Source organism: Nicotiana tomentosiformis, chromosome 4 (genome assembly GCF_000390325.3).
Source record: "Nicotiana tomentosiformis chromosome 4, ASM39032v3, whole genome shotgun sequence".
In the NCBI taxonomy this organism is placed as follows: Eukaryota; Viridiplantae; Streptophyta; class Magnoliopsida; order Solanales; family Solanaceae; genus Nicotiana; species Nicotiana tomentosiformis.
The window spans coordinates 16,459,369-16,476,928 of record NC_090815.1 but is presented as its reverse complement, the minus strand read 5'-3'; the positions used below and the strand labels follow the sequence as shown (position 1 = coordinate 16,476,928).

The following is a 17,560-nucleotide window of genomic DNA, read 5'->3' as shown; positions in this document are numbered from 1 at the left end:
ATTGCACAATAAATTAATTACATTCTTTGCTACCTTTCTTTTCCCTTCCATTCCTTGCTACCTCAAGACTACAAAATTATATCTTTGAGGAAATTATTATTCGTAGCAATTTACTGTCTTAGTTTGTTCATCTTGCTACTCATACTTTTCTGTTCCAAAATTAGTTTTTAGAGGAACTACTACTACTACTACTATTAACTACACTACTACTACTACTATTACGTACACTAGTTATAAACTCAAGATAATTGGAGTCGGCTATATGGCTCGTCACTATCAATTTATCACTATGTAACATATTACTCCCTTGTGTTTCCATTTCTTAACTCATCTCTTTCTTGTTGGAATTACCGTTTCAAGAAAGTTATCGAATTAATTAGAAGAATGGCACATCATATTGAGATTACCCAAATGGATCAACAAATTCCACATCTTTATCAAACTTCTGTAAATGAAGCTACAGGGAATGAGGTACTCTCTCTCTCTCTCACACAAAAGCTATACTTCTTTAATTCGGTTTAAGGTTTTGTTTGTGCTTTTGGACAAGAGAGACCATAACCTAAAGATCATAAGATGTTTCTTTATAAGGCCATTTAGTAATTACATAGTTTGCATTAAGCTAAGTAATACTTAAAATTTTTGATGCTTTTTCATTAATTACAGATTGAAGAAGGGAAGAAAGTGGATCATTTAATCGACATAGAGGAAACAAATGATCAAGACCAATCAAGGTTGCAAACAAATAAATCTGCAAAGCAAATATTTGATGAAAAATTTAAGGATTTCAACAATTCGTCTATATATCAAATCAACTACCATATTCAAAGTAAGTGCAGGGCTAAGTGAATCAAATCCAAATGCTTATAAGCCAATGTTGATCTCCATTGGTCCTTATCATAAACAAAATCTTGAACTTCGGTCGATTGAAAAGTACAAACTGATGTACCTACAACGATTTCTCCGAAGGAAAGAAGGGATTGATGTGGAAGGTTGTATCAGAGAAATAGAAGAACTGAAAGATGAAGCGCGTAAGTGTTATGATGATATACATGACTTTTATAGTGATAATATTGGTGAATTTTTGCTGATGTTATTGCTTGATGGTTCTGATTGATGAGTCGCGAGCCGGTGTTAACGAGAGGCTGGAGGTTTGGAGACAGGCTCTTGAGTCTAAGGGTTTCAAGCTGAGCAGGACGAAGACGGAATACCTGGAGTGTAAGTTCAACGCTGAGCCAGGAGAAGTGGGCGTGGATGTGAGGCTTGATTCGCAGGTCATCCCGAGTAGAGGCAACTTCAAGTACCTTGGTTCGGTTATCTAGGGGGGAGGGGAGATCGACGAGGATGTCACACACCGTATTGGGGTAGGATGGATGAAGTGGAGGTTAGCATCTGGAGTCCTGTGTGACAAGATAGTGCCACCGATACTCAAAGGTAAATTTTATAAAGCGGTGGTTAGACCGGCCATGATGTATGTGGCTGAGTGTTGGCCCGTTAAGAACTCACATATCCAGAAGATGAAAGTAGTAAAAATGAGGATGTTGTGGTAGATGTGCGGGCACACTAGGATAGATAAGATTAGGAATGATGATATTCGGGAGAAGGTGCATGTGGCTCCCATTGATGACAAGATGTGGGAAGCGAGACTTATAGTTCAGACATGTTCAGAGGAGAAGCCTAGATGCTCCAGTACGGAGGTGTGAGCAGCTAGTTACGGAGGGCACGAGAAGAGGTAGAGGGTGGCCTAAGAAGTATTGGGGAGAGGTGATCAGGCAGGATATGGAGAGGCTCCAGATTTTCGAGGACATGACACTTGATAGGAAGATGTGGAGGTCGAGTATTAGGGTTGTAGGTTAGGAGGTAGTTGAGTCGTGACCATGGTGGGACTAGCCATGCAGGATTTTTGTCTAAGGTAACTAGTGGGAATGTTGTGGCTTACTATTTCGCTTTTCAATGCATGTCCTATTTACTAGCTATCGCTTTTGCTTTACATCTTTCTTCTAGATTTCATGGTGTTCCTATTTTTCTTATGACTGTTGTGGTGATACTAATATTTACTAATATTGTCTCTCTTTGCTTTGCATCTTTCTTCTGGATTTCATGGTATTCCTATTTATCCTATGATTGTTGTTGTGATACTAATATTGTCTCCCTTTTGCCCTTTTGTCTTTTTATTTTTTTGAGCCGAGGGTCTTTCGGAAACAACCTCTCTACTCCTTCGGGGTAGGGGTAAGGTCTGCGTACACACTACCCTCCCCAGACCCCATTAGTGGGATTTTACTGGGTTGTTGTTGTTGTTGTTGTTGTTATTGCTTGATGGTTATTTTGTGGTTGAGTATATTCGAAAGCGTTGTGGAGTAAATCCAACAGGAGAAGACATGATTATCAGGGGAGGTTGCATAAATAATCAAGTACGTCGAGATTTGTTGTTACTAGAAAACCAACTTTCTTTCTTTGTCCTCGCCAAACTTCATGACATTGACAATGGATGTTGATAGAATTCGAGGGTCCACCAAACTATTTAGAGAACTAGGTTCTCTATTAGTTTCTACAGATTACACGAACACATCAGAAAGTAAATAACACTGAGAGTTTTTTACGTGAAAAATTCTCAGCTCAACGAGATTAAAAACCACGACCTACCCTTGTACGATTTCAACTTCACTACTGAGCAACTTTCAGATTACAACCTATGCAACTTAGGAATTAACCTTTTAATCCCTCACTAACTTGTAACATACTATTACAAGCCACTTTGTAATAACTCTATTACAAAGACTTTACAACTCGACTAACTCTAGCCAAGATACAAATACAAGGGTTTATGATTTACAAAGGATTTTCTACGGAATACTTCTAAACAAGCTAAGTAGGAATTATAATTAAAGAATTATTATAAATTTACAACTCAACTAAGGACATGCAATAATTTAATATGGGGAACTGGTCCGTAGTAGTGTTGTTCTTTGTTCTTGATGCACTTGAGAATTGTTTTCTTGATGATTAATCACAGTAAGTGGCTTGAGTAAATTCTCTAGGTGTTCACGTGATTTGTTTTACCTTCCTTGATGTTAATAATGCATTTGTGACATCACTAGGATGGTGTAAGCAAGGTAGGTAAAAGACACTCCTCATAAAAATGACTGCTGCACTGTTTCTGCACTGTAGCGTGTGCATGCAACAACTTTACAGCTGGGGCAGTTGACTTGTGCAGTTTCCTCGGGAAACGGTAGCTATCTGTTCCCTCTGTTGTTCCTTTGACTCTGAAGAGTTGAACCATATCCCAAGCTGGAACCTTTTGATCGTAAGGTCTTAAGAATGTGTAACATGTTCCTTATCTGTTTCTTGATAGTAAGTTTGTTAGATCATCAAAACATAATAGGGATATACATATAGCCTATAAATTCCCCTCTTTTTGGTGATAACAAACTTAGAATTCAAGTTCCCCCTAAGAACCAACATTTCCTGAATTCCCCCTGAATCTGTTTCCCATCATGTTCCCCCTGAATTATTTTTTCCCCTTTTGGCATCATAAAAAGATTAGTAACATGCTTATAGGAAAAAGAAGTCTAGCTTGAGTTAATTCATGCCACTTGTATGCACACAACATGACTAAAAACATAGCATAAAGACAAGACATATACAACAAAAAGGGAAAAGCTTCCATTAACAATTTGGATTTGAAAACATGGAGCAGAGTCAATGTTACTGACAACCATCCACAATTTAGAACAACAAAAACAAATACCACAAACATCATAAAAAAAAAACTAATCATAGGAAATCAATACTTAAGACTTGACACTGAGGGGACACTGTTTAGGGAGCACTGGAAGGAGAGGGCTTAGAGGCAGAGGCAAGGGTTTGGAGGATGATATCCATTCGAGCATTCGCCGACATTTGCTCATTGAGCTGTTTCTCTTTCAGGTCCTCCACCTGTTTCTTGAGCTCAGCATTATCCTTGGTCAGACGGACAACCTCTTCACTTTGAGAGATACTGGAACTAGGTGCCTCCTGAAGCTAACTTAACAGACTCTCAAGAATAGCATTCCTTGCTTTCAACTGCCTTATCTTAGCAGTAGCACTGTTTTGAGCGTTGATCAACTGAGAAATGGTAGAAGTGCTTCCAACTCCTCCAGCCCTATCAATGTACTCACATTCTTCCAGAGTGGGCTTGGAGAAAGTTTGCTTCTTAGTGCCCACTTTATCTTGTCCCATAGGAACCTTGAAGTACTCAAAGACCTTGGTGAGAAGGAACCCATAAGGCAGCCCATGATTACCATCTTTAAAATCGACCACTTTTTGCATGTGCTATATCATGATCCCAGGCAGGTTGATAGTAGTGAAGTTGTCCAGTGCTTCCATGAGGAACAGGTCTGCACGAGAAGTGATAGATCTCCTCTCAGCACGAGGGAGCAAGACCTTGTTCACCATCTTAAATAGCAGTTGGTACACTAGAAGGAGGGCCTTCTTCTGTACCCGTTCCCCTTACTGAACTTCTCTGTCCTTCAGGATGGCGTTTCTGAAATTTTTGAGAAAAAGATCCCTGAACACTAGATAGCCCTTCAGCAGGCATATCCAGAATAGATCCCAACAAAGCAGAGTCCATTACCATGTCAACTCCATTCACAAACACGCAGATGTGATCATCCTCAGTTTTGAAGAGGTCGGCATAGAAACTTTAAACTTCCTCCTCATACACCTTTGGAGCATCACTTGTGAACAAATGTGTCCACTGTTGAAACTCACAAATTTCAACTAGCTGTCTCATACCAGCCTCCTCCAAAATGTCAGGGGCAAATGTGTGGTCCCATAGCACCTTTTGATTCCTCAACTTCTCTTTCCCAGCACTCTCTGGATCACTAACTTTAGCCTTATTTGAGGAACCAGGTTCCTCATCAGTATCAACTTTTCTCTTAGCAGACTTGCGAACATTCTTTCCTTTTTCATCAGACTTCACAAACTTTTCACCCAATTCTTCCTTCACGCTGGCAGCAGACTCTTCTACCAACTTATCACCATATTCTTTCACCATATTTTCACTAGCGACAACATCATCAGACTTGTTCAGACTTTCAGCAGACACAAAAGATCCCCTTTTAGGCTTGGGGAGACAATGCTTCTGTGAGCGCTTTCTAGTTAAGGAACCAGGTTCCTATTCTATTTCATTATTCACATACACAACTGGCACTGTCGTCTCGCTCACAAATTTCCCATCTTTCACTAATTTTCTTCTCCTTGACTTAGCTTGGCTGTTCTTAAGCGCAGACTCAAGAGCCTCCTTCCTTTGTAACCTTGTAGTAGGTCACTTAGGAGTAGACTCTTGAGAAACCATTAGTCTATGCCTAGTCAAGCTGGTAATTGGCATATCATCAGAATCCTCTTCACTTTCCCAAATTACTTCTTCAGAATCAGATCTCATCTCAGGCACAACCACAGACAAAGGCTCAACATCGAAATGAGGGGAAGAAGCAGGATCAATACTGACCTGGGGTTCTTGAGAGGACCCCTGAGTTGGATCCTCTGAGGAGGGATCAAGTTCCTCAGTTGGTAACCCAGTAGTATTGTCCTGTGCCGATTGTTCAACAGGCACAAGCTCTCTACTCTCTACCACAGTTTTAGACTCTTCCCTCTGAGCCTCAGACCCATCCGCACTTCCTTATATAACAACCCCTTCATTAGCTATAGATACCATATTCTCTATTGCTTCTTTCTCTTGTAACTCCATTGAAATCGAAGAAGAAGAAGAAGAAGAAGAAGAAGAAGAAGAAGAAGAAGAAGAAGAAGAAGTTGTACCTGTAGGCTCAAGATTGGGAACCGAAGCATTCTTAGAAGCAACAGTTGGATCTACATTTGAGCCTTCATCCAAAGGAAGACTAGAGATTTCCTGATTTTCTTCTTCGTCAACTGTACCCTTTTCACCCAGATTTTTCGGCGAGGCAGGAAGAGAGCTCGTGGCCATAAACCTTTTAGGACTCGAAATTTTACGACTCCTATGAGAATCAGAACTCGATTAGGTAGGAGAGGAAACTGAGAGTGAGGGTGACTTTGTCCTAGGGTTTTGACTAGTAGTAGTGAGGAGTGAGGAGTCCAATATTTGTGTTTTAACTGGTGAGGACTCAGTTAATGTGTTACTTGGAACACTCAAGTTTTCATGATTTTCAGCCATGGTGAGAAGTGATAAATTGAAGAAAAGGAATGGGTAGTTTGAAGAGAGAAAGAAGAAGAGAGAGTTTGAAGTTTGATGTGAAGAGTTATGACAGTGATGGATGTATTTAAGATGGATGAGGGACTGGTTAAGAAAGGGCGGCAGTTTTGGGAGTCAGATCGATTATTAACGGGTGACACATTTGGGTTCACAAGACACAAGGAAAATAAACTGACGCACTAGTGACGTGGCACTTGTTTTAACTGTTCAAAATTGTGCATGAGAGAACAGAGAAACTACTAACCTGTGTCAGGAGAACCCGGTTCCCTAACTAATCTTGCATCTGTAAGTTTTGCCCTTTTTACCCGCGCGTACTGCATCAACTGCCTATTTGCTCTATAATCATTATACGTGTCTACCTGTAACGGTATAGAGATGAGTTAGACTTTGCCAGAAAATACTTTTTAGCTAATTTTACCTGAACATTTCTTTCATAACCAATCATCGAGGGACCAGGTTCTTATTTGGGTTTTATCAACCCCGGTGCCAGACGATTTCTTTCAAAATGTTCTCTACTCAAAGCCTTGGTAAATATGTCTGCAATCTGATCTTCTGTGCTGCAAAATTTCATGCAAATGAGCCCCTTTTCAACATTGTCTCTGAGGAAGTAGTGACACACATTAATGTGCTTGGTTCTCTTATGTTGGACTGGATTTTTGGCCATATTGAGTGAACTTGTATTGTCACACAAGAGGGGCACATAGTCAGAGAACACTCCAAAGTCTTCCAACTGTTGTTTGATCCTTAACAATTGAGCACAGAAAAAAGCAGCTGCTACATATTTCGCTTATGCAGTTGAGAGTGCCACAAAGTTTTGCTTCCTTGTACCATATGAGATTAGATAAGAACCCAGGAAAGGTGCCATTCTAGACGTGCTTTTCCTGTCCATCAGATATCCTGCATAATCAACATCAGCATACCCAACAAGATTAAAGCGGTCACCTGAGGGATAGTACAAAACCAGATCCTGCGTTCCTTTGAGATATCTCAATATTCTCTTGGCAGCCTTGAGATGAGATTCCTTTGGATTAGACTAAAATCTTGCACAAAGACCCACGCCAAACACAATGTCTGGTCTGCTTGTAGTGAGATACAAGAATGACCCTATAATCCCTCTATACATGGTCTGATTTACAGGGGAACCAGATTCATCCATGTCTAGACGAGTAGCTGTGGCAATAAGAGTGTCAATAACTTTTGATGCTTCCATGTCAGACCTTTTCAGCAGCTCCTTGATGTACTTCTGCTGACTTGTCAATGTTCCCTTTTGAGATTGCCTCACTTGAAGTCCCAGGAAGAAATTTAATTCTCCCATCATACTCATCTCGAACTCACTCCCCATGAGTTTTTCAAACTCTTCACAAAGAGAGTCAACTGTGGCTCCGAAAATGATATCATCAACATATACTTGAACAATGAGCATGTTCCTCCCTCTTTTCTTCAGAAAAAGTAGTACTATCAATTTTCCCTCTTGTAAAGCCATTTTCTATAAGAAACTTTGATAACCTTTCATACCAAGCCCGGGGAGCCTGCTTTAGCCCATACATTGCCTTGTCCAGTTTGAACACATGCTCAGGATGTTCGTGACTCTCAAATCCAGGAGGTTGCTTGACACAAACTTCTTCTTTTAGGTAGCCATTTAGAAATGCACTTTTGACATCCATTTGGAACAATGTGAAATCCATATGAGATGCAAAGGCAATAAGAATTCTAATAGCTTCCATTCGAGCAACTGGAGCAAATGTTTCATCATAATCAATCCTTTCTTCCTGATTGTAGCCTTGAACTATAAGCCTTGCCTTGTTTCTTGTTGTATTTCCAAACTCATCAAGTTTGTTCCTGAATGCCCACATGGTCCCTATGATAGTTCGATCTGCAGGTCGAGGAACCAGGTGCCATACCTTGTTTCTTTCAAATTGATGCAACTCCTCTTGCATGGATGTGATCCAGTCTGCATCTTTCAACGCTTCTTTGATATTTTTGGGATCTATTTAGGAAAGAAAGGCTGAAAAGGCAAGTGAGTTTCTTGCTTTTGATCTAGTTTGAACTCCTGAGTCAAGAGGGGTGATTATGTTGTCAAGTGGATGTGAGCTTTTGTGCTTCTAATTTGGTACCTGAATCTCATTGGTAGAGGACCCAGGTATGTATGACTGAGGTTCTTGGGCACTTCTTACTTCAACAAGTGGAGTACCTTGGACTTCATTAACAACTCTATTTTGAGCTTCAGTTGGTGTGATCAGGGGACCAGGTTCCTCTCCAATAAATGGAGGTGTACTCGTATCATCTTCACTGGATTCCTTTACATGACTCATCATGTCTGCTTTTCTATTTGTCATGTCAATAACTTCTCATGGAACATATAAAGGTTCTCCATCTTGATTAGCATGTATGTCCTTCTCATAGGAGAGGTGTGATTCATTAAATATCACATGTATACTTTCCTTAACACATTGAGTCCTTTTGTTGTATACTTTGTAAGCTTTGCTTTGAGATGAGTATCCCAGAAAGATTCCTTCATCACTTTTGGCATCGATTTTTCCAAGAATTTCCTTTCCATTATTGAGGACAAAACATTTACACCCAGAAGTCCTTAGATGTGTCATCTTGGGGTTCCTTCTATTCAACAGTTCATATGGAGTCTTGTCCAGAAGGGACCTGATCATGCACCTGTTCACCAAGTAGCAAGCAATATTGACAACTTCTGCCCATAAATTCTTTGCAATCCCACTGTCAATCAATATTGTCCTTGCCATGTCTTCAAGAGTTCTATTCTTTCTCTCCACAATACCATTTTGTTGAGGTGTTCTTGGAGCTGAAAAATTGTGAGTGATACCATTTTCAGTACAAAACTCATCAAATTTGGCATTGTCGAACTCTATCCCATGATCAGACCTGATGCAAGCTATATTTTTACCCATATTCACTTGAATCTTTTTGACGAAGGCAACAAACACTTCAAAGGTTTTATCCTTGGTTCTAAGAAATAGAGTCCAGGTGAATCTGGAGTAATCGTCAACTATAACGAAGATATATTTCTTTCCTCCCCTGCTTCCCACCCTCATGGGTCCCCATAAATCCATGTGAAGAAGATTAAGTGGACTTGAGGTACTGACTTCCCTTTTGGGCTTGAATGAGGATCTGACTTGCTTGCCTTTTACACATGCATCACACACTTTGTGATCCTTGAAACTTGACTTTGGCAGACCACGAACCTGGTCCTTCCTGACCAATTTGTTCAGCAACGTGAAGCTTGCATGACCCAACCTCCTATGCCATAATTCAGCATCATCATTAACAATACTTAGACAGCTGAGATCACCATCCTGCAGAGACTCAAAATCAGCAACATAGATATTTTTGTATCTTTTTGCTACTAGCACCACCTCACCAGTCACTAGGTTTGTGACTATACATATTTTTGACACAAATTCCACCTTGTTTCCCTTGTCACAGATCTGGGAAACACTTAGCAAGCTGTACTTCAACCCGTTCACGTAGTACACATTTTCGATTGAGTGTGAAAGAGACTTCCCAATCCTTCCAACTCCCAGAATGTATCCTTTCTTGTAATTTCCAAAGGATACACTCCCTCCTCGCAGGGCCTTAAGTGAAAGGAAATCATTTGTACTTTCAGTCATATGCTTTGAGCAACCACTATCCATGTACCATTGTAGGCTACTTCCTTTCACTGTTCCCTGTACAAGAAAATTAGGAATTAGACTTAGGAACCCAAACGAGTTTGGGTCCCTTGTAATAAGGAAATGGGTGAATGAGGGATCTTCTGATCCAAACAAGTATTATGCATTTTTTATATGAGGGACCAGGTTCTCTACCAGTAGATACCTTTTTTAGCAAAAACTTTATTTTTCTGCTGTGACTTAAATCTGGCCATACAGTTTTCTTTAAAGTGTCCAGTGTTACCGCAGTGCGTGCAAAGTCAATTGTCAGGTACAATAACGTACTTGCTATGAGGGTTGTAGGGAATCTTTTCCCTTTGGAACCCAATCCCCTGCCTGTTTCCCCCATTATCGGTGTACATGGCAGTGATAGCATTAGAGGATCAGGTCCACTTGAGTGATTTTTCAAGATCACCCTTCACTCTACCTAGTTCTTCCTGAAGTTGTTTGTTTTTCTCAAGCTCAGCACACAAACTAGACTTCACTGAATTTAACTCACTTTTAAGCTTAATGTGTGCCTCACTTGCAACTTCCTTTCCCTTTTGAGAATTTTTAGGCCTACTCTCCATTTTAAGTTCCCTAATTGTTTCCTTCAAGTCCACTACCACCACTAATAGGTCATCTCTCTCATGCTCAATGTTAGCAACTCTCTCAACTAAGACTTCTTTTTCATTTCTTACACACTCAAAGGTCTCTTTTAGGTCTACCACAACGACCATTAGATCATCTCTTTCATGTTCTATATTTGCAATTTTTTCATCTTAGATATCCTTCTCTTTCTTCAAGTTCTCAATTGTTTCCTTTAAATCAACAACCACGACTACTAGGTCATCTCTGGTTTGTTATGCTTCTCCTAACTCCATAGTTAAAGCATCTTTTTCATTTATAAGATTGTGATAAGCATCAATTAACATATTTTCCAAAGGCATGAGTTTTTTAGGAGAATAAGATTTCAGATTTCTCTGAACATCCAGAAAATTTACCTCATCATCGTCGTCATCTTCATCATCATTAGACTTAGCCATCAAGGCAAAGGTTGAGTCATACTCAGTTGCTTCACTTTTCACTGCCATCATTGAACTATCACCATGATCATTTTATTCTTCAGATTCGCTGGAGGAGTTTTCCCATGTAGCAAGAGCTTGCTTTACAACATTATCAACGACATTCTTTCTCTTAAAGCATTTATCAGGAACCGGGTTCCTCTTGGCTGCTTTGTCAAAGTTATTTTTGTACTGATCTTGCTTTAGGAGAGGGAAATCCTTGATGAAGTGTCCTGGCTTGCCACATTTATGATAGAGGTCATAATTTTTTTGCTTGCTAGAACTTCCTCTTTTTGGAATGCCTCCATTCCTACGAACTATCTTCTAGAATCTTCTTGTCAAGTAAGCCATATCACCATCCTCACCACTTGAATCATTGCTGTTTGTCTTGAGGACTAGGTTCTTCTCCCTTTTGGATTCTCTTCTTTTATTGTCCTTCTTCTTCTTCTTCTTCTTCTTCTTCTTCTTCTTCTTCTTCTTCTTCTTCATTTCATATATTTTCAGATTGCCGTCAAGTTCATCAATGGTTATCTCCTGCAAGTCCTTCGCCTCTGTAATAGCGTTCACTTTGCTTTCCTAAGAACGGGGCAGCACACTAAGGATTTTTCTGACAAGCTTGGTTCTTGGAATAATTTCACCAAGAGAGTGAAGCTCATTAATGATAGAGGTGAACCGAGTATGCATATCTTGGATGGATTCATCATCTTTCATCCTGAAGAGCTCGTATTCAGTTGTGAGCATGTCGATCTTGGATTGCTTAATTTGTGTTGTTCCTTCGTGAGCTGTCTGAAGGGCTTCCCAGATTTCTTTGGTTGACTGACATGCCGATATCCTGTTGTATTCATCAGGACTAATGCCACAAACAAGAATTTTCTTCGCACAAAAATTCTTTTCTACGGCCTTTCGATCATCGTCATTGAATTCCTTCCTTGTCTTGGGAATGGATACAACTGGGTCGCCAAGATTCTTGGTAGGAATAAAGGGTCCATCACAGATAACATCCCATAGATCTGAATTTTCAGCCATGATGAATTCGTGCATCCTAGTCTTCCACCATCCATAATACTGTCCGTTGAACCTAGGTGGTCTGTAAGTAGACTGGCCTTCTTCGAAGTTTGGCAGAGCGGCCATGAGTATCCTTTCTAGGTGTTAGCCTGATAACCTGCTCTGATACCTATTGATAGAATTCGAGGGTCCATCAAACTATATAGAGAACTAGGTTCTCTATTAGTTTTTACAGATTATACGAACACAACAGAAAGTAAATAACACTGAGATTTTTTACGTGAAAAATTTCTAACTCAACGGGATTAGAAACCACGACCTACCCTTGTAGAATTTCAACTTCACTACTGAGCAACTTTCAGATTACAACCTATGCAACCTAGGAATTAACCTCTTAATCCCTCACTAACTTGTAATATACTATTACAAGCCACTTTGTAATAACTCTATTACAAAGACTTCACAACTCGACTAACTCTAGCCAAGACACAAACACAAGGGTTTATGATTTACAAAGGGTTTCCTACGGAATGCTTCTAAACAAGCTAAGTAGGAAATACAATTGAAGAACTATTACAAAGTTACAACTCAACTAATAACATACAATAACTTAATATGGGAACTGGTCCGTAGTAGTGTTGTTCTTTGTTCTTGATACACTTGAGAATCGTTTTCTTGATGATCAATCACAGTAAGTGGCTTGAGTAAATTCTCTAAGTGTTCAAGTGATTTGTTTTACCTTCCTTGATGTTAATAATGCATTTGTGATATCACTCGGATGATGTAAGCAAGGTAGGTAAATGATACTCCCCATAAAGTTGGCTATTGCACTGTAGCATGTGCAGGCAGCAACTTTACAGCTGGGGCAGTTGACTTGTGTAATTTCCTCGAGAAACGGTAGTTATATGTTCCCTCTGTTATTCCTTTGACTCTGAAGAGTTAAACTACATCCCAAGCTGGAACCTTTTGATCGTAAGGTCTTGAGAATGTGTAATAGGTTCCTTATCTAGTTCTTGACAGTAAATTTGTTAGATCATCAAAACATAACAGGGATATACATATAGCCTATCAGATGTTGATTAAACATCATTCATAATAATGGTGAAGTGTACCTTTCTTCCTTGTTTACCAAAGATTACTCCTGCATCCTTTGTTGAGACTGAAGGTAATGCCAAAAATATCAAATATTTACTTCAATTAGTACACATGTCATGCCACCCTTTAGAGATGAAAACTGGCTTAGCTCTGAATAGGCATAACATTGAAATCGAACGTTGTGGGAAAAGCTTATGCGGGAATCTGTTACAAATAATTAAGCCAAAAGAAATAGCAATAGATAGTAACCACTTAATATGGCATGGCATTATGCCAAATGCAACATAGCTTTGTGAAGCTGGAGTTAGTTTTACAAAGGTTGGAACTGTCTATACTTGTTTGTAGGAAGACAACCTTGAAGATAGCACAAGTTTATTTGACATTAAATTCGAGAATGGATTGATGAAAATTCCTTGTTTTCAAGTCATTGATGATACAGAGACTATCCTGAGAAATCTCATAGCTTACGAGCAACAGTCGCCTAATGCACATTTTAGATATTTCAGTGATTATGCAGTTTTCATAGATCAGAAAAAGATGCGAATTTGCTTCGCTTAAAAGGAGTTATTAGGAACAAAATAGGAGAGGACAAAGAAGTGGCTAACTTATTTAATAAAATTGGGAAAGGGGTCGCCATTTCACCTGATTTCTATTACAAAGAAGAATGCAGAAAAGTAGTTCAATATTGTGAAAAACCATGGAACAGAATGAAGGAAAATTTGAGGCGCAATTATTTTCATAGTCCTTGGGCTGGAGTTTCAACTGTGGCAGCAATCATACTCCTCTTACTCACAGTTACACATGCAATTCTATCTTTTATAAGTGTTCTAATTAAGTAGCCTCTTTAATTAATTACATGCTATGGTTGATTAATTTTGTTAATCCTTAGCTATTGTGTATTGGCTTAATAAATTGAGCAAGAACAAGTAAAGAATGCAATTCAATCTAGAATTACAATTTTCTGTCTAACTCTTCTCACACATGGAAGACTAGGACTTTCAGCAACTCTGAATACAATATAGGTTTGTGACAATTCCTAAAGTGATCAATGGTTTTGTAATTAGGTACCGAGTTCAAAAATGAAATCAACTCAGTTTAGAACATAGAGCTTAAGAAAAAGAGAGATGAACAACTTTTTGAAATAGCAACAGTTCAGTACTATTCGCTTTGTACCTCGCACGGTTTTAAAACGCGTCACTAGGGTCTGAGGCTTGTTTACTTATATATCCAACATCTCTTCCGTGTTTTATCGATATGGGATTCGCCCGAGATGTCGTTGCATGTGGAGTGACTCTGATGCCATATGTACCATCCCAACTCACTAGTGATATTATCCGCTTTGGAACTAGGCCCATTACTAGAGTTTAAGGTTTGTTATTTATATATCAAAGAAACTCTGTTTATCTCAGAAAGAATATTTGAAGAGAGTACTAAAGCGTTTTGGCATAGATAAGAAGACTAAGCCAATTAGTACGCCACTTGCTCCCCATTTTAAGCTAAGTACTACTATGTCGCCAAAGGATGAAACTGAACAGGAGTATATGTCAAGGGTACCATACGCAAATGTTGTTGGTAGCTTGATGTATGCAATGGTTTGTACGAGACCTGACATTTCACAAGCCGTTGGAGTTATTAGCAGATATATGCATAATCCAGGAAAGGAGCATTGGCAAGCTGTGAAATGGATTCTACGGTATATTCATAGTACTGTAGATGTTGGGTTAGTTTTTGAGCAGGAAGGCAATCGGTCTGTAGTTGGATATTGTGACTCAGATTTTGCGGGTGATCTGGACAAACGAAGGTCAACTACTGGTTATGTGTTTACTTTTGCAAAGGCACCAGTTAGTTGGAAGTCTACTTTGCAGTCAACAGTTGCTTTGTCTACAACAGAGGCAGAGTACATGGCTATTACGGAGGCTGTGAAGGAGGCAATTTGGCTTCAGGGGTTGCTAAAGGAGCTTGGTATTGAACAAAAAAATATTACAATTTTTTGTGATAGTCAAAGTGCTATTCAATTAGCGAAGAACCAAGTTTATCATGCAAGGACGAAGCACATTGATGTTCGGTATCATTTCGTACGAGAAATCATAGAAGAAGGTGGAGTCACGGTGAAGAAAATTCATACTACGGAGAACCCTGCTGATATGCTGACAAAAGTGGTGACTGCGGTCAAGTTTCAACATTGTTTGGATTTGATCAACATTGTTGAACACTAAAGATTGAAGATGAAGACACAACCAAAATTTGTTATTGAGAGAAAATTGAAGATGTGGAATTTTGCCAAGGTGGAGATTTGTTGAAATTGGCAAAAGTACCACATCGGTGGATGACAATTTTGAATGAGAATTTCACCCTATAAAAGGAGGCCTAATGTTTAGGATTTAAATACACCTCTCATTTGCCTTTTATCTTCTTAAGGCATTTGTATCTTCTCTCTTTAGTATTATTTCACTTGTAATTTTGGAGTGGAATAAAATATTGATTGTGTCCGAGGAAGTAGGCAAAATTGGCCGAACCTCGTAAATTCTGGTGTTCTTTTATTGTTGTCTTATTGTCTTGTTTATTATTTAGTGGTTGTCATAATTTTTGGTATAGTAGTTGTGACTCATTCACACTATATACATTTGGCTTCCGCAACAATTGGTATCAGAGCCAAGGTACTGTCTAAGTATGCTCTGTGGTTGCAGCATAGTCTGATCTTCCACATCAGAAAAGATCTATCTTGGTAACTGAGTCAAGGTTCTGTCTGAGTATGCTCTGTGGTTGCAGCTTAGTCTGATCTTCCACACCAGAAAGGAAATAATCTTGATTTGTGTCGTCAGCTACTAAATAATATTTGTGTCAAAATGGGAGACAGTAAACAAGAAGAATCTACATCAAGTGTCAATAATACGTCATCGTTGGCATCTTCGCTTATGACAAGAATTGTGTCAAATGCGAAATTTGCGGTAGAAATTTTTGACGGGTCAGGACATTTTGGGATGTGGCAAGGCGAGGTTCTAGATGTTCTTTTTCAACAAGGGCTAGATCTTGCCATTGAAGAAAAGAAGCCAGATGTTATTGGAGAAGAAGATTGGAAAATTATCAATCGTGTTGCTTGCGGTACCATTCGATCCTACCTTGCTAGAGAGCAGAAATATCCATACACAAAGGAAACTTCTGCAAGTAAATTATGGAAAGCACTGGAGGATAAATTTTTGAAGAAAAACAGTCAAAATAAATTGTACATGAAGAAGAGACTGTTTCGCTTCACCTATGTTCCTGGTACCACAATGAATGAACATATCACCAGTTTCAATAAGTTGGTCACAGATTTGCAAAATATGGATGCAACTTTTGATGATGGTGACTTGGCCTTGATGTTGTTGGGGTCACTTCCTAATGAGTATGAGCACCTTGAAACTACTCTACTCCATGGAGATGACGAAATTTCTCCCAGAGAAGTTTGTTCGGCTTTGTACAGCTATGAACAAAGAAAGGGAGAAAAACACAAGGGCGGAGAAGGAGAAGCACTAATTGTGAGGAGTCGTCCTCAAAATCAAACGAGGACTAAGAAGGGAAGATCCAAGTCGAGATCTAGACCCAGCAAAGATGAATGTGCCTTTTGTCGAGAAAAGGGGCACTAGAAGAAAGACTGTCCGAAGTTGAAGAATAAGGCCAGACATAACAATGGAAAGGCCATTATGGATTCAAATGTAGCTGATTGTGATGATTCAGACTTCTCATTAGTTACAACAGAGTTATCAACATCATCAGACATATGGTTGATGGACTCGGCTTGTAGCTACCATATGTGTCCCAACAAGGACTGGTTCGTGAATTTTCAAGAAGGAGAATATGGAGTCATCCACACAGCGGATAACAGCCCTCTTACCTCATATGGCATTGGTTCAATAAGATTAAGGAGCCATGATGGAATGATCAGAACATTAACAGATGTTCGATATGTACCGGGTTTGAAGAAGAATCTCATCTCTGTGGGAGCCCTAGAATCAAAAGGGTTCAAAATCATTGCAGAAAATGGAGTGATGAGAATATGCTCCGGTGCACTAGTGGTAATGAAGGCCAATCGGAAGAACAATAACATGTACCGCTATCGTGGTAGTACAGTTATTGGGACAGCAACAGTGACATCCAGTGATGACAAAGAGGCAGAAGCAACCAGGCTATGGCACATGCGCTTGGGACATGCTGGAGGGAAATCCTTGAAAGCTCTATCTAATCAAGGATTGTTAAAAGGCGTAAAGACTTGCAACTTGGAGTTTTGCGAGCATTGTGTCAAAGGGAAACAGACAAGGGTTAAATTTGGTACAACGATCCATAATACTAAAGGCATTTTGGATTATGTACACTCTGATATTTGGGGTTCTTCCAAAACACCTTCATTGGGTGGGAAGCACTATTTTGTAACCTTTGTTGATGATTTTTCCCGAAGAGTGTGGGTGTATACAATGAAAGAGGAAAGATGAAGTGTTGGGAATTTTTCTCAAATGGAAGACGATGGTGGAGAATCAAACAGGCAGGAGGATTAAGTG

General features: G+C 39.4%; 1 pseudogene; it reads left to right on the top strand.

Moving 5' to 3' along the window:
* LOC117273212 (UPF0481 protein At3g47200-like) lies at positions 1-13,937 on the top strand (annotated as a pseudogene).
* The last annotated feature ends 3,623 nt before the right edge of the window (positions 13,938-17,560 follow it).